The sequence below is a fragment of the Macaca mulatta genome, chromosome 5, assembly GCF_049350105.2.
Source record: "Macaca mulatta isolate MMU2019108-1 chromosome 5, T2T-MMU8v2.0, whole genome shotgun sequence".
NCBI lineage: Eukaryota > Metazoa > Chordata > Mammalia > Primates > Cercopithecidae > Macaca > Macaca mulatta.
The window spans coordinates 106,794,761-106,814,182 of record NC_133410.1 but is presented as its reverse complement, the minus strand read 5'-3'; the positions used below and the strand labels follow the sequence as shown (position 1 = coordinate 106,814,182).

The window sequence follows — 19,422 nt, the reverse complement described above, 5'->3', positions numbered from 1 at the left end:
AATTTCCTATGGATGTAGCTTCCTGTGAGCCAAATTGCAGTGATTGTTATCTCTTTTCTGGGCCTAGCCACCCAGCAAGTCTAGCTAGCTCCAGGCTGGTGAACTATCTGTGGGTCTCTCAGCTGTGGATACTAGCACAGTATTTGGGGTGTCTCCCGGGTCCTGCTGTGGGTCCTCTCGGGATTCTTGGTTTGTTCTTGCAGTCATTCTGGAGCTAAAATTCATGATATGAGCCTCTGCACACAGCTCTGTCTGTCTGAATTGAAGCTGCAATCTAGTCTTGCCTCCCGTCCACCATGATGATCTTGCTTTGCTTTTTTTTTTTTTCATTTACTGTAATGGTTTTCAAATTTATCTATGTTGTTTCATTAATAGGTTGGTGTTTTCAATTGCCCAGTAGGATTACATTATATAGCTATACGATATTATGTTAGTTAATTCAATAATTGATGAGGCATTAGATTGCTTTCAGTTTTAGACCATTGTGATTGAAGCAGTTATGAACATTTAAGTACAAGTCCTTATTTGAGCATGTATCTCCATTTTTTTGGAGTAAATAAGTAAGAGTGGGCTTAGTGAGTGTATATTTAACTTCATAAAAGACTGGGAAAGAATTTTCCATGGTGTTTGAAACATTGTAAATTCCCACTAGAAATGTATGAGAGTATCAGTTGCTACATTTAATCATTAACACTGGATATTTTCTTTTTAATTTTAGCTGTTGTAGTAGGTGTGTAATGTGGTTTTAATTTTGCATTTCCCTGTGACTAATAATGTTAAATACCTTTCCATATGCCTATTTGTTATTTATAGCCTTCTGTGAAACGCCTATTCAAATATTTTGCTTACTTTAATTGGTTTTTACCTTCTTATTATTGAGCTACAGGTATTTTTAATGTACTCTGGTTACAATCCTGAATAAGCTATATGTTGTTAAAACATTTTTTCCCAGGATAAGGTTTGTTGTATTATTTTCTCTAAGATTTCTTTTGAAGAGAATTTTTAAAAATTCAATGTGGTCAAAGTTATCAATTTTTTATTGTGTGGTTCATAATTTTGGCTTTGCCTAAGGACACAAAGATTTCCTACCAGAATTTTATTTTCAATAAGTTTTATAGTTTTAGTACTTACATTTATATCTAAGAGCTATTTCAAGTTTAATTGTTTTACATGGCATGACATAGAGAAATAAGACATTTTTGGCATACCAATATATAAAGTTATTACAGCAATATTTGTTGAAAATATTTCCCATTTTCTATTGAATAACTTTAGCATCTATGTAAAAAATTAACAGACCATCTACAATAGTCAATTTTTGAACTCTGAATTCTGTTTCCCTTATCTACATATCTATCTTAATCAATATCCAAACTATTTTGGTATGTGTAATTATAGTGTATAATCTTGAAATTAAGTCCTAAATCTTTGGAATTTGATTCACCATCATTTTGGCTATTTTGAGTAATGTATTTCCTTACAAATTTTAGAATCAGCTTGGAAATTTCTGAAAAAGAAGCTTGCTGGTATTTCTATCGTGTTTCATCGGTAGATCAATTTGGAGAGAATTCACATTGCATCTTCTAATCTATTAATAAAGATTTATTAGGAATGTTAAAGATTTTCTCACCAATGTTTTGTACTTTGCAGCATACAGGTCTAACATGCTTTGTTAAATGTATCGTTAAGTTTTTTATACATTTTGATGCTATTATCAGTGGCACAATTTCAACCTCAAATTTCAACATTTCTTGGCGAGTATTTAGAAACACAATAAATTTTTGAACATTGACCTTACACCTGTGACATTGAAAAATTCACTTATTAATTCTCGTGTCTTTTTTGTAAGCTTGTTTTATTTTTCCACATAGATTTTTATTTTTGTCTGTGAAAAAAGTTTTACAACTTCTTTTACAATCAGTATGCTTATATTTTTCTTGTCTTATTAAATTGGCTAGAAACTCCAGTGCTATGTTGAATAGGAAATGTAAACAAAGGCATCCTTGTCTTACTTCTCATTTTAGGGCAAGAACACTCAGTCTTTCATCAATAAATATATTAGTTGTAATCGTTTCATATATGTCATTTATCAGCTTGAAAATAAGTCTTTCTATTTATAGTTGGCTGCTAATTTTTGTCATAAATGTATTGAAATTTGTCAGATTTGTTTTGGTATCTTTTAAGATAATCTTTTTTTTTTCTTTTTTAATCTATGACTGTGGTAAATTACACTGAGTGATTTTTCAAATGTTAAACAATTCTTACATTCTTGGACAAACCCCATTTAGTCATAGTGTATTATTCTTTTTGTATGTTATTCAATTTGATTTAAACAGTTTTTGGAAAAGAAAGTTTTGGATCTACGTTAATGAAATATATTGGTCTCTAGTTTTCTTCAATTATGATGTTTTTATCTGATTTTGGTATTGAGGTATTGCAGGCCTCTTAAAATGAGGTAAGGAAGTCTGTCTCCTTCACTTTTCTAAAGAGTTTCAGTGGAATTGGCCTTATTTTCTCTTAAATGTCTGATAAAATTTATTGCTGAAGCAATCTGTGCCTCCCGTTTCTTTCTTTTTTTTTTTTTTTAATGGGAGAGACTTTTAAATGATATTCAATTTCTTTAGTAAACGGGGCTATTCATGTTAACTCAGTCATATTGAGTGAACATTAGTGGTTTGTATCTTTCATGGAATTTGTCTATCTTTTATACATTGTCAAATGTATTAGCTTTGCATAATTTTCCCTTATTTGTCTAATATCTATAGATCCATATTGAGGTTCTCTTGCTTTATATTATTTTTTGTCTTTCCTATATTTTTGATCAGTTTGAAGTTTGTCAATTATACTGATCTTTTCAAATAACCAGTTTCATTTAATTTGATAAGTATATTTTATTACAAGTGTGCAAAATAGTTTTTCAGCTCTATGCTTATTTGTGCAGCTTCCTGGATCTACAGAATTATAGTTTCAGCAAATATGGAAACATATTATCCATTACTGCTTCAAAAGAGTAAGCTGATTCAATTGTAGGAATCACTTTGTTTCCCTTTTCTTGAGTATCATAGTCCTGTGCCTTCTGTTCAATAGCTGAAGACTGTTGTTTCATGTATTTTACCTAGTTTTCTAGTAGTTGAATAAAAGAAGGTAAATTTTGTCTTTGTTATTCTGCCTTGATCTATAATGGAAACCTTAATCTATTTACATAAGTCATAGATATCCAATTCTAAAATCTTCCTAAAGACTCTAAAATCTGGTTAGTGTAGAATCTGTGGAACATCTTAAGGATTCCATTTGAGAAATCTAGATGCTAATCAATTCTACAGCTATTTCTATTATGCAATCTAATATTTAATATAGAATGTCAGATTTGAAAGGATATTTATAGTACACTAAATTATTTATCTTTATGTAGTATTCTATGAAGACTATTTTAATTGGGGATTTTGGATAGATTTTGAAAGCTTTGTATCTTTTCTTTTATACAGAAGAGTTTGTACTTTATACCATTTATAGTCTGGTGTGTTTTGGTGAAAATAAGGTTGTCATGCTAAGTGTAATCTGAAGGATATTCAGAATAATCTTTCTCCCTTAACCTTAGAGTTGATAAAAATCAACTATGTGTGTGTTTATATATATACATATATATATATATATGAGATCAGTGATTTGGCAAATTAGCAATCTCCTTATTTATTTTAAGTATTTTAATTTCTGTTTGAGTAATCATTATTTATGCCTGTGTGTGTGTGTGTGTGTATACACACGCATAAACACAAACATATTCTGCTTTCTATATATCCTTCTAATAGTTTCAAATTTTTTGTTTTTATATTTAATTATTTAATCAATCTAATATTTGAGTCTGTTTGTATGCTGTTGTTGTAGGGATCCAAGTATTATTAATGTGGATGAACAACTGTCTTTGCATCCATCATCCAATTACTTATGCCTGGTCTTTCACATATGAAGTCCACACACATGCAGACACACACACACTCATATATATTTGGCTTGGTTTCTAGGGTTCATTTTGTGTTTATCATTGGGATACTTGTAAATCAATTTAACAAATTAGTAATATATAGTAAGTCTAGAGATATGGTTGACAAGCCCTTCCTCATTTTTTTAGTTATTTGAATTATTAGGCAATCGTGATAGCATAATGAAATTAAAATTTTAACAAAAGAGAAAACCTAACAAATTTATCAGTTATTTAATTTCATTAAAGCTAAACTATAACTAAATGAGTACAAAAATAATTTAAAAGTAGCATTTAAAAAAACAATCTACATAATTTAGAGACTATGTTGAAATAATTTAAGATTCAGGACAAAATGGTATAAACATAAAAACAAATACTGCCCTACTAATTGGCGGTCATCAAGGTTATCATAAGAAAATTACAGTGATCCTCTCTTATTAATTTTTCCAGTTCATGTTTCAAGTTGCTGCCCTTTTCGTCTATCAGAAGTAAAACAATCAGGTCACTGTAAAAAGTAAGAAGTCTCAATTTATTCCTAAACCCTCCATTTTTCTGATTCTAGTGTGCTTTTTAAACATAACTATTAGTTCATTTTATATTTATAATTTTAGCTTAATAAAAGTACTTGTGATTCCACATACTAGTTGACTCAGTATTTCTGCTTTATTTACTTTGCATATTCTGTTTACTCTACTTTGTGTATCACTTACTTATCATTTCCAAAATCAATCCATGCTTCAAAACCCAGTTTAAATGTTAGCTTGCCTGTCACTCTATGCAGAAATATCAGCAATCTCCTTCGAGTCTCTGTTTAACGTTTTCATCCTTTATATCATAAATGTATTAGTTTCTACCTTGTATTATTACTTATGTGATAGCTTAATCACTTTAATTAGACTTCCTGTTCTTCACAAGCCTTACTTGTGTATGATGCTTTTTTATTTTGTTAACATGCTGGTTTTTATCATACCGTAGGTGATTTACAAGTATGTGTTGAATTAATATAAACTAGGGATAAGATTTGTCAAAGGATATAGAGAAGAAATAGTAAATAACGATAAAAACAAGGAAAGGAGGAGGTTTTAATCATTTAAAAGCGAAGACAAGCTATCATAAAGAACACCTGATGATTGAAGATAGAGTAAAATGATATAAAATTTTTCTTTACATATTTTTCTAGGAGGATAAGGATAAATAAACCCCTAGAATTAATGGCATCCACTCAGGTGATTAGGAGTTCAGAACTGAAAATTGGAAACTGTTATACAAAATGATAAATTGCCATTATAAATGACCCTTGTGTCAGAGAACAAATGTGACTGGTATAAATTAATAGAAATAATGACAGTTACTATAAAAGCTATTGTAAAATAAAATAGTAACACCAGAAAAAATACCCAATAATAGTTAACATTTACTGAGGGGTTACATACCAATATGGACATGCATGTGCACAAACATATACACACACACTCAGAGGACTCTCATAGAGTAACTGTTCACAACCCAGTGACAGCACCTTGAAATTGTTATAGGTTGGTCTACTCCATGTTGGTGATTCCTTAATAATATCTCCAATCTGGCTGTAGTTTTGTCCCCAAACTCTGAAATTAATTATCCAACGGTCTGTTTGATATATCCATTTGAAGATGTCATTTGGAAAAGTGTCAGATGTCTACTCATGATCAGTAAATATTTACTGAATCAAGAAATTAAAAGAATGATATTTGCAACCAAGTAGCATTTATTGTTGGGATGAAGGAAAATATTCCAATGTAACTAATTGCAATAGTAACTTAAATGATAACAACAATGTAATTATTTTAAAGGATGCTGCAAATCTGCTTCCAAAATTCAGGGACCTGTCCTAATAATAAGCTAAACTAAAATATGATTTGATAGCACATTAAAACAATTTAAAGACTATATGGAAAATGTTCATAGCAAGCATAATATTAAATGTTAAAACACTAATCTTATTTCCATTAAAATCTGGATGGAGACAGTGATATCCTCTTGAATCACTGTCATTCAGTTTTGTTTTAGAGATTCTAAACAATGCAATATGGAAAAATAATCAAATAAGGAGAAAAAATGTTAAAATGTGAGATATGAATAACATGTATATGGCAAAAAGAAAAAAGAAACAGTATTAAAACCATTAGCATTATTAGGAGAATATTGCAAAGTCAGTGGAACAAGCTATATATAGAAAAATTTTTTAAGTTAAAATAACAAATTAAGAATTTTTGATTATGAAAAAATAACTAGGCATTATAATGTCCCAAATAAAACTAGATATATTAAGAAGTAAATTTACTAAGTTACTGGATACATATGAAGAAAACTATAGAAGTTTGTTTCAGGATACCAAATAAAACCTGCACATATATGGAAAACATGCCACAATGCTGTACAGGAAAACTGAATATTATTCAAATATTTACCACATTATAAATTAAATACAATATATTAATTCATACATTCATTGATTTAACAAATTTCCTAAGTGCCCACATGTCTTTGGCACTAGGTATACAGGCATGAGAGAGATGGACAAGATTTCTTCCTCCCAGAGCTTACATTCTAATGGTACAGAGAAAAAATAAACATATAAACAAGTTAACTTTTTTTTTAAGGTAGTAGTAAGTGTTGTAAAGAAAAAGAAACCAAAATCACGCAGGAATGAGCCTGATGGTGGTGGTTGGCTGGCCTTTTAGGTAAGCGGCCAGGGAAAGTCTCTGTAAAGACTACCTTTCAGGAGAGGCATCTAAGCAGTCAAGGGTCATTCCAGGCAGCAGTCTGAAGAAAAAGCCTCTGTTCAACAAGATCAACAGGTGCAAAGCTCTGAGGTCAAAGTATTCATGGTATGTTAGGGGAGAGCAGAGCAATAACAGTGAAGCAGTGTGAACAAGGGGGATAGTATGACAGGAGATGAATTTTATGGAATAATGAAAAGAAAACCCATGTAGGACCTGTACACACATATCAACCATACATATGTAATATGCAGTATACAATATTATATGGAATATAACATATATACTATATGGTACATATATAATACATACATATTTTACATATATGCATATGCATATATGTGTTCTATATAACATATATGCATATATGTGTTCTATATAACATATATGCATATATGTGTTCTATATAACATATATGCATATATGTGTTCTATATAACATATATGCATATATGTGTTCTATATAACATATATGCATATATGTGTTCTATATAACATATATGCATATATGTGTTCTATATAACATATATGCATATATGTGTTCTATATAACATATATGCATATATGTGTTCTATATAACATATATGCATATATGTGTTCTATATAACATATATGCATATATGTGTTCTATATAACATATATGCATATATGTGTTCTATATAACATATATGCATATATGTGTTCTATATAACATATATGCATATATGTTAGAATAAGTGAAAATTTTTTATAAACATTGTATACAATACACATTGTAGTTAAAGAGTGAAGATTTCTAAGAAATACCTAATATACAAATATACAGTTCATTATGGAGAAAGGGTAAATGGACTATAAACATAAGAAATTTAAATTATTTAGTAGAGAAATAGTAATCAAAACAATTATATACTGTTTTCAACAAAAGTTAGGCAAATTAAAGAATGAAAACATTAAGTGCTAAAGTATTTTTGGAAAAACTATTTATTTGCCTCCAGCAAAATCTGTGTTTTAGAAACTATCCCTAATAATTAAATTATATATGAGGATCTGTTTTCAAAGATGTTTATTCAATATTTTATAAACAACACCCTCTTATCCATTGGCAAGATTTGAATAAATTACAGTAGTATATTTTTAACAAAAAAATGCTAATTGAATGAATAAATTAATTAAGAGAATGAATTAATCCTATATGAATTAACTTGTAGAGAACCATATATATCACTAAGTAAACAAGCATGTTAAAGAATTATACATACTACATAATGCCATATATTTATGTAAGTTAAATCTTTATGTGTATATTTGTTTTAGTAAGAGAAAAGTATGGGTGAACCTACACAGAAAGTTATTTGCTACCTGCTAGGTAAGAATTTTGTATTTGAGGAGAGTTGGTGGTTTATTAACTTTTAAAAATACAGCTCTGTGGGGTTTTTTTCTACTGGTTCCAGTGAGCATTCTTTTTTATAATTTTATAAAAATTCAATAAAAGAAATTAAAAAGAAAGTACTGACATTAATATAGGCTTTTCTCTCTAAAAGTCATAAAGGATTCTGGCTAAACCTTCTCCTTCTCTGTAACCATCTTCCTTGTCCCTGATATATACCAAGGGATAGTATGGAAAATTTGCTGTTCATGCAAGCAATAAGTGAGTATATTGTAGAAAAACTTAAAATCATGTTCAAAGCCACTAAAAGTCAGTTGGAGTATTACCACCATGAGCTGGCAATTCTAAGCAATATTAGGGATAAAACGACCATCCCACAGGAATGCTTACTATCCGCTCCCCAACCTCCACAGTTACCACTTTTTTGTGTTTTCATTTCAGCCATGATCGTTGCTTTAAAAAATGGAATGGAAAATGCAAGAAAGCCAACATTTTTACTCTCTTCTGGTCTTTTTTGTTGTTGTTGTTAACATATTTTGTTTTCTAGAGCAATTTTATGTTCACAGAAAAATTGAACAAAATGTATGGAGAGTTCCCATAAACTCCAGTTCCCACAAAAAGACAACCGTTCAATCAACATCCTAGACCATAGTAGTACATTTGTTATAATCAATAAACCTGCACTGAGACAACAACATTATCATCTAAAGTCCAAAGTTTACATTAGGGTTCACTCTTGGTGTACATTCCATGGGTTTTGACAAATGTATAATGACACGTATCCACCATTGTTGTATAAAATAGTTTCAGTGATCAAAAAAACCCTCTGTTCTCCACCTCCTTCCTCCCTAACCTCTGGGACCAATGATCCTTTTATTGTCTCCATAGTTTTATCTTTTCCAGAATGCCATATAGGTTGAATCACATGTAGCCTCAACGTTTGACTTCTTTCACTTAGTAACATGCATTTAGGGCTCCTCCATGTCTTTTCATGGCTTGATAGCCCATTTCATTTTCTTGTTGAATAGTATTCTATTATCTGTATGTACCACAGTTAATAATTAGGTAATAAAATAATTAATAATTAGTTTATCTACTGAAAGACATCTTGGTTGCTTTCAAGTTTTGGCAATTATGAACACAGCTGCTATAAACATCTGTGTGCAGGTTTTGTATGGACATATTTTCTTCCTGAGAGCAGGCCCTGCTAAGAACAGAATACTCTCACATGTTTTAAAATGGTTCCTTTTCCCCTTTCCCTGCTGAAAGCACTAGATGTTTCTCCAATATTCACTATGAGAACCAAGGCAAGCTCCTGGAGGTGAAACTCACCCAAGTTGGGGGATGCCCACGGACTGCGTCTCCCTGGAGTTTTTATCTCTTAGACTTGTCCACACTGAGCCTCCAGCAATTCATCAATTACAGATTGTCCTACCGTAGCACTGGTTCCTACGGAAATTTCAGAATGAATTTCTGCCCCACTAAGTTGCATTTCTCTGTTTCTATTTATCCCTTCAGTTTTCTGGGCAGTGGTTTGTCCTGTGACTTCAATTCTCTGATGAAACTAAAAAAACTTGTTGATTTCTTATTTTTCTTGTTGTTGTTAGGATGGAGGAGTGACTTATAAGCTTCTTACAAAATACTATTTACACTCAATATACACATAAATGTTCTCAAGTAAATCAGCCTTCATGTGATTTTGTGTGATGTATATTTAAAACTAATTTGTGAATTTGAAAGAAAGAAAAAGATTTATTTACCATTGAGATGAACCTGCTGTGTAAAAATTTGTTTTTGAGTCATGTGAAACTGAAGGGATAGCATTACTCAGATAAATCTATAAACACTCAAAAAATGTTTTTTTCAAATTCCATTCATATTGTGTTTATAATATTAATCCTTAACTGATATAAAACTTTTCTTGGAATATTAAGTTTTATTTTTCCCAACATTAAAACATTGTGTTAAAATGAATTTTGGAATAAGAAGCCAATGGGATGAACACACAATTGCAGCTTTTCTGGGAGAAAGTTGAGTGCTGATCTTTTTTGCCACTTCTATTTAGTTCCTCCCCTAAGATGGTCCCTGAGTCACCTTTTCAGAATATCTATGGATCTCCAGAGAAGTATTTTGGTATTTTGCTGCAGATAAAATGTATACCATATACAAGAATCACTTCAGTTAAAGTATTCTAAGATTATTTGCAAAACACTGAAATATTAGCAATAGCATATTATTCTAATAATATGAATATGACTATTTTTATTGTTTCAACTAGAGATTGTGGTCAGGAGACATTTACTCAGATAACTGACACGGTTTAAACTCTGTGATAATCAATATATTGTACATGACATAATAATATGCAACAAATTTATAAAGATGCATGTTTCACCATAAATCAAGTACAGTAGCTGCCCACCCCTTGTCTGTGGTTTCAGTTTCTGCAGTTTTAGTTACTTACCCACAGTAAACTGTGATCCAAATATACTAAGTGCTAAATTCCAAAAATAAATAATTAGTAAGTTTTAAATTGCCGTTCTGAGTAGTGTGATGAAATCTCAGGCTGCCCTGCTCCATTCTGCCCAGGATGTCAATCATCCCTTTGTCCAGTGTATCTAGCTGTATACACTACCTACTTATTAGTCACTGACATTGACATCGACACTGCTCCTAATACCCAACCATCGATATTGTCATGGCTTGATGATCCAGGATTACCCAAAGCAGATGACCCTCAATCTGACATATCATCAGAAAGTCAATAGTAGCCTACTGCTACGGTGCAATGCCTATGTCATTCACCTCACTTCACCCATCACAATGCTTATGTCATTCACCTCACTTCATCTCATCACAATGCCTGTGTCAGTCATTCACCTCATTTCATCTCATCTCATTGCATTTTATCATCTCACATTATAACAAGAATTGTGAGTACAGTACAAAAAGATATATTGAGGGAAAGAGAAAGACCACATTCATATAATTTTTATTATAGTATTTTGTTATAATTGTTTTATTATTGTTGTTAATTTCTTATTGTGCCTAATTTATGAGTTAAACTTTATCATAAGAATGTGTGTAAAAACAACAACATAGTATATACAGTGTTTGGTGTCATCCAAGATTTCAGACATCCACTAGGGGTCTTGAAACATATTCCCTGCAGATGAAGGGGGACTACTATATATTAAAGATTGCATGTTATATAATATATGTTGAAAGATAATATAATGTATTTTAGGAAAAATATATACTGTACCAAATTCTTCCTTGCAAAATAATTTTTCCCCCCACACTATAAAACACAGAAAATGTTTAGTGAAAATATTTGAAAATGTAGTACAAACCAGAAAGGCAAATGTGCCTCCAGTCTCAGTCTGTCAACTGTGTTTTAAAATCACCCGAGTCTCATTAAGAGGATTCGTCTATCATATTTCTCTAATCTCAATGCCTCCTTACTTTATTTTATTGTTAATTCTCTCTCTCCTGAGGGAGAAGGCTGATATTAAAAATCAGAAAATAATTGTCCTGAATCTGACTTTCATTTTATTTTATAAGATGGAAATAAGCATAAACCATCTACAATCATAGCTCATCATATACAGTGGTTTCACTAGGATTCATTGTTACAGAAGCATATTTTTTAGTCATGTAAATTTCTATTTCTTTATATATACATATCTCCTAGAAATAAGACATGCTCAAATTAAAATCTCTTTAATCATCTGTTCATTTGGTTACTGGTCCTTTATACTCTCCAATCATTCTCTCACTATGTCCTAACCTGCACATAAAACAAAACCTTTTTTTGGCACACATGCTCCCTCTTGCCTTTTTGACTTCTTGACATGGAGATTTCTGCCTCTGTGTTTTAGTTTCTGTGTCTGTGTCTTACTGTGGCATTTCTTCAGATTCCCTTTTTGGCTCTATGAGCTTGGTCTTTCTACTTGGTTTTGCTTGGGTCTCTGGTTTTTGTCTTCCTTGAGGTCTTGGGTCAGAAACAACTAATTTTATATCTCATGAATCTTAGATTCAAATGTACAACTGCCGCTCTCTTGCTTATCCTAGCATCCCTCAGACATATTATACTCAGAATGTCCAGAACCGAATCTAATATCTTCCTCTCTGATTCTGCGCTCTCACTGTACTTTCTCTCTTGGCAACATCCTACAAGTTGTATTTGGTTCCTTCTTCTACATTACTACCATTAATAATGGGGCAACCCAATGTTTCTGTCAAGCCAATCCTCAACATTTTCTCCCAGCTGTTACAGATTAGCTTGATCAATATTCCTTCATTTCTGGTTTTGGTTCATTTTATTCCAAAAAAGTAGAGAATGACTACGGTTATTTCAAATCCAAATTATTTAGCATGAACTCAGTTCTTTAATATATTAACATGCATTTTTTAAAAAGTTATAGGTGTCATTGGGTTGTTATTTTAGAAAACTGAGCATTCCCTTTAGCCAATAAACAGGTGGATTTTAATAGCACTACCTGAACATCATGATGGCACATGTTTGCCTGAGTTTAAAACAAAATGCTTCCAGATATGTGAGAGTATTACCAACCTTTGTTTTTCTCATCCATATTTCATAGAAAAGTGACAGCTAATTCAATTGTATAGACCAGCATACTATAATATTTTGAAGGCAGTAAACTTTGGTTGTATGTGGTTTTTATTTTGGTTCTGTTGTAGTTTTTATATCTGTGTGGAAAGAGAAGCCAGATGGTCAAGGTGGGAGAGCTCGTGTTTCTTAGTTATCTGTGAGAAACCTTAAAGTAGCCTGACTAAATAAAACTGCTTTTCTCAGATATCTTTTTCTTCATTTTCCCATTCCACTGCGTAGGCCAAATCACTAGGAGGCTATTTGACACATGGAAGAATTTTCTCTGACTAGGGGAAGGAAATAGGATTCATCTGAACTGGAAGGGAGTTGATTTGCTGTTTTATAGTGTTTATAGAGCATAGGAAAAATTTAATAGTCCAGGGATTCTATTTACCATGACCACCTCCAGAAAAGCTGCTCGGACTGGTTATTACCACTTTTAAATACCTTTTCTTCTGAAAATCAAAGGTGCCAGATACAGAGCTTTATATGGTAGTGCATGCAATACATTTAGGAATGTGAGAAAAAAAATGGAATAAAGCACAAAAGGAGATGACTGATGCTTGTAGGGAGCTCCCATTTAGGTGACGTCAGTTACAGCAATCTGTGCAATAAAGATCATTTTCAGATAGCACAGAAGGCACTAGAGTTTTCCTTTCTTCTTGATGGTCAATCAGAAAAGAAAAGAATGTGCTTATTTTTGATTAATTAAAAAAGAAACAAACTTGGTTGGGCATAGATATGGATTTTTAAAACCCAAAGAAATAACTTTCCGTCATTGCTTTCAAAGACTAGTAAAATGTAATATAGAAGTTTGTCACTGTCACAGATTTTTGAAGAAACCATTACACTGGAAAAAAAGTTTGACAAATATTTTGTGTACTAACTAATCTCTTAGAGTCTTATCAACTTTAATCTAGATATAGAAGCTTTTCTTTTAGTTTTTGTTGTTTAAACAAGAAATTAATGATGGAATGTTAAAGTATAATTTAATCACTGGATTAATCTTTATAAGGATATGTATCAAAATCTTTAAACATGCTAATGCCTCTCTTTTTCCTATCAACTTACTCTGTTAGAGATAATATAATGTTTATTCTCTACAGTCTATGTAGTATGCCACATAAGTACCTTACCTAGGAGCAAATCCATTCTTAATGCAGTAGGTAGAGTCCTATGCCATCTTTTTTTTTTTTTAAAAAAAAAGGAAAAGCAGCTTTAAAAACTCTATCAGCCATATTCTTACTCAAACTATGAGATGACTTATAGAGTTCCTGGCAGTGTTCTTTGCTCTCTATCTAATTATTTTTCATTAGCCTACTCTGCATTTGCATTTATCTCCTGATCCAATCAACAAAACAATCTAAACTTTTTAGCCTATTTGCCTACTTTCTCATAATGGTTTTTTCTCCCTTTCCATTTTGAGTATAGTCAGTTAACAGACTGGTTTCTTTTTAATAGGTTTTAAAAATCACTTTATTATTAATATGCCTTGTGGTTCATATAACATGAATACTGTATGAATGTAAAATGAATTCTTGAACTCATTATATATGTAATTTATTTTAAAGTTGAAAACTTCGTTTGGTGAATCATCATCTGGTTATTCTGTTTTACTCTTGCCATTAGTATTGAATGATGATGCTTGGGATTTTTTTTTCTATATGAATAAAGGAAGAAGAGTATTTGATTATGGTAATATATGATTAAGAATTTATATGCTTTTTACCTAATTTAAATATTAAAATCATCAAACTAAAATCATATACTTTTAACATTTTAATTTATGAAATGATAAACCTCTTTTATAATTGCCATGAAAATGAAAAATGTTCATTTAGTAAGGTTTTAAATATAATCAGATTTTGATTGTAATAATGTCAAAGTAATGTCTGGTTAAGGCTTCCCCAGAAGATAGGGTTAAATTCAGTGGCTATGCAATTCTTGTGACCTTTTTCAGATACTGGAGATAACTTAGTCATTTTCCATTTCTCAGCTATAGTATTTCTTTTGAATGTTGTGAACTTTTTAAAAATGTCACTAAAATGTTAACTATTTTTTTTCTTCACACATTTCTCGGTTTTGACTATAGTAGCTTGGGTACTAGAAAGTCTATTGCAAATATCTTTAACAAACTCTATAACTATTTCTCAACTTATAGGTAATCCTATTTCACACTTGAATGCATGATATATGGCTTCCAATAATCTATGATCCAGTTTTCTGAAATGACATGGAGAAAGATCACTAGTTTCTTTTTCTAATATTCATTAATTTACCAACTTATTCAAATGACTCATTTTTTTGTTCTTACATTTCTGCTATGTTTACTTACGTTTTGGGTGATTTTGATAAACTCTGTGAAGGTGTGAATAATATAACCATAAACGATGGAAGAAACTCACAAAAGAAAAATGTAATAGACTTAGTCATCTAAAAAGTTAAAACTTTTATATGAAAAATAAACACAACATCCACAGAAAGAAGTAGAAATAGGATATTAATAAATGCCACAGATAACTAACAAGTGTTGATCAGTTGCTATGTCCCAAGCCCTCTTCTAAGAACTGCTCATTCCCATTAATGGAAAAGGAAGCTGAGTACCTAGCCCCATTCACAAAACTATTAAGAGGCAGTGCTTGACTCTAAATGTAGACAGTATAGTTCAAGAAAACATACTCATCTTAACCATTATCACTAAAAGTTAAGTGATTAGGGCATATCTAGATATTCAGAAACAAAACTGATGCAGATGTATCCTAACTTCTATTAATTACACACTCATTAAGGCTGTATAAACACAAACATTTCTATCTCAGACAAATAGACTCTGTGGCCTTGGTGCTACGAGTTGGATGTGGCTGGATATTTGGAACAGGAAAAATTCAAATGATGGGCTTGAGTAAATCATAGGCATGGATATACTCTTTATTACCTTTTGGTATTATAATACATAGATAGAAAGGATTTATTTAAAACCCTGGAATCTTATAGAAACAAACACAAAACTTCTCTGTAGGGCTATTTTTGGTTTTGAACAAATTTTTCTTTCCTAAACTCTGAAAATGAGTTAACAACAACAACAACCACCAAAAAGTTACAAACCACTGTGAGGAAGAATAAACACATGTAAACAACAGGAGATTTAATATACTCGAGAACATTACAGTGGACCTCCTGTTTCTGTGGGTTCCTTATCCACAGATTTAACCAACCACGGATCAAAAATATTGGAGAAAAACACCAAAAAGTACAATTCAACAGAAAAAATGATACAAATAAAATATACAGTATAATAACCATTTATGTAACATTCACATTGTATTAGGTATTATAAGTAATCTAGAGATGATTTAAAGTATATGAGAGGATGTGCATAGGTTATATGCTCATATGATGCCATTTTATATCAAGAACCTGAGCATCTGAGGATTTTGGTATCCACTGGGGTTCCTGCAACCAATCCCCTATGGATACAAGAGAAGACTGTACATGATAAAAGAATCTGATAAGAGATTATGAAATACATGATTAATATGATTAAACAAATGATATAATAGAACACAGAATGAATAATCGGGAAAGCATATATACACAAAGAACAGATATATTTTTCAAATATCCAAATAGACTTCTGGGTTCAGCTGTAATATATAAAGAGCTTGAAAGTCATCACTCTTTACGATAAGAAAAATCTGGACAAAATGAAAAATAATGACTTCACTTGGATCCATCTAAAAACAAGTTGCAGTAACAGCCATGATTTTGAAATCTGAACAGAGACAAATGGAGATTGATACAGCAAATTAGATCAGGAGTTGAAACCACTGGATCCATCAACTGGGAGGAATACAATGGTAATTTTGACAAATTGCTGGAGGCTGATCCAGAACTAGCTTGGGAATTAGAAAGCTCCAGACTTTCTAACCCACATATTCACATGCTTCCTCTCTAGTAGCTCACCCACAAGTTCTTGTAGCGTGAATCCTGGAAACGTTCCTTCAAAGGAGAGAGGAGTAAGCATTATGAAGTAAGACTGTAACCTTTTCCAAAATAAAATTCTACTCTCTGGGGGAAAGAACTTAACCTAATACAATTCTGAAACTATTCCAACTGAAGAAAACAGAGGCATAGAAAAAAATAATGACTTTTTTTAAGGGTGCATGTGTTGAGTACTATAATTGAGTGGACATAAATACGATCTTTTATGACTGTTGATATATACCTATGCAAGAATACATTTAGATTTCTTGCAAATATTCTGATAAATAATAATTCAATTCGCCCACTATTTATCCCCACTATTATATGGTGACATGTACCAGGCAAGTACCAGTGATAGGGTAAATAAGCATGTAAAAATATAAGGAACATTTGGGAGGCCAAGGCAGGCAGATCACCTGAGGTCAGGAGTTGGAGACCAGCCTGGGAAACCTGTGTCTACTAAAAATACAAAAATTAGCCAGGTATGGTGGTGTGCACCTGTAATTCCAGCTACTTGGGAGGCTGAGGTAAGAGAATCGCTTAAGCCCAGGAGGAAGAGGTTTTAGTGAGCCAAGATCACACCACTGCACTCCAGCCTGGGTGACAGAACTGGGTGAATTGCTGGTGAGGTTGAGAAACAACACTGACTATAACAGAATTAATTCCAGCATGAACAGTGGCACCACTACTAGTTTGGAAGATAGTTTGGCATCTTCCAAAGTATTAAGTCATCTCTAGATTACTTATAATACCTAATGCAATGTAAATGCTATATAAGTAGTTGTTATACTGCATACTTTTATTTGTGTCATTTTTTACTGTTTATTGCATTTTTATGTTTTTCCCCCACATATTTCACAAACTTTGTATAAAATTTCTTACAGAGCTAAATGTATCTTTACTGTACAATCCAATGACTGTGTTCTTAGGTGTTTATCCAACTGACTAGAAAACTCATGTCCATATAAAAACATTCATGCAAATATTTACAAAACTTTATGCAAAATTGCCATAGACTTGAAGAAACCAACATGTTGTTCAGTAGGTGAATGGAAAATCAAATTTTAGTACATCTGTGTAATGGAATACTACACAGCAATAGAAAGGAGTGCGGTATAAAGTCACAGAAAGACCTGATCTACTAAATGTAATATGGTATCAAGATGGGATCTCAGAATAGAAAAAGAACATTAGATGAATACTAAGGAAATCTGAAAAAACATATGGTGTTACTAAACAGTAATGTATCAATATTGATTCATTAGTGATAACAAATATACTAATGTAAGATAATAACAATAGGAGAGGCCAAATGTAGTGGCTCATGCCTATAATCCTGCCACTTTGGGAGGCCAAGGCAGGCAAATCACCTGAGGTCAGGAGTTCAAGACCAGCTTGGCCAACATGGTGAAACGCCATCTTTACTGAAAATACAAAAATTAGCCAGGCATGGTGGCACACACCTCTAATCCCAGCTATTTGGGAGGCTGACGCAGGAGAATCACTTGGACCTGAGAGGAAGACGTTGCAGTGAGTCGAGATCACACCATTGCACTCCACCCTAAGTGGCATGAGTGAAATTACGTCTCAAAAACAAAACAAAACAAAAAAAACAAAAAACAAAAAGCAAACAACAAAAACACAATACGAGAAAGTGGTATGGTACATACAGAAACTCTCTAATATCCTTGCTACTACTTTTCTATAAACCTAAAGCTATACCTAAATAAAATGTTTATTAAAAGCTAATAAAACATCTGGAATTTATATATAAATGTGTATCAATTCAGTTAAATAAAAAAAATGTAGTGACTGGGTACAACTGAGCAAAGAAGTAAAGGTAAATATGAGGTATCAGTTACAATACAATTCAAAAAGATAAAGAGATGAAAAATGTAAAAGACTGCTTGAAAGCTGGAAAATATTTCAGAAGAACAAGGTTAACAAAAATAAAACATGAAAAAATTATAATTTACCATATTTGCATATAGAGTAATGGTGAAAAATTATGTGATCATCTTAATAGATTCAGAAATAAAAGAATAAAATTTATGCTCATTGTAAACAACAATTAACAAAGAAATATAAGGAAATATATAATCAGATAAAGAAATTTTTAAAAATTATAATGGTGAATTATTGAAAGCTTTTTCTGCCTGTGACTGGGAAGTCAACAAGAATGCTAGTTATAACCACTGCTATTCAAGTCTATACTGGAGGTCTTCGTCCATACAATAAGGAAGAAATAAAATTGCAAACATCTGTTGATAACACATTTTGAAATTTAAGAGTCCAAAATAATCTGCAGGTAAGTTATATGAAAATAAATGAGTTTAGCACAGTCGGTGAACAAAAATAAATTAAAATTTATAGCTATCAGCAACAAATTATTGGAAAATAAAAATTAAAAATTTCATGCCAATGATATAAAAAAGAATACCAAAAATCTAACAAAAGATGCACAAGACCTCTAAACTGACTACTACAAAAAATTATTGACCAAAACTAGGAAGTACATCAATAAATAGAAGAAGGTATTATGATTATACATTCAATATTTTATGGATGCTAGTTTTTCAAAAAGTAACCTTTAAATAAATTCAATGTAATCCCAATTAAAAATATCAGCGGATTGTATGTGTGTGTGAAAATTGACATGCTGGTTTAAATATTTATATGAAAATTTATATAGAATTTGATCATGAAAGCAATTA

General features: G+C 31.5%; 1 long non-coding RNA gene across 1 annotated transcript in view; it reads right to left on the bottom strand.

Moving 5' to 3' along the window:
- LOC144340987 (uncharacterized) overlaps positions 1-19,422 on the bottom strand; it is a 124,228-nt gene that overhangs the window by 14,214 nt on the left and 90,592 nt on the right. Inside the window, exon 4 of the long non-coding RNA XR_013417525.1 lies at positions 18,172-18,219. This is a non-coding gene — a long non-coding RNA (uncharacterized LOC144340987). The remainder of the gene's footprint in view (positions 1-18,171; positions 18,220-19,422) is intronic.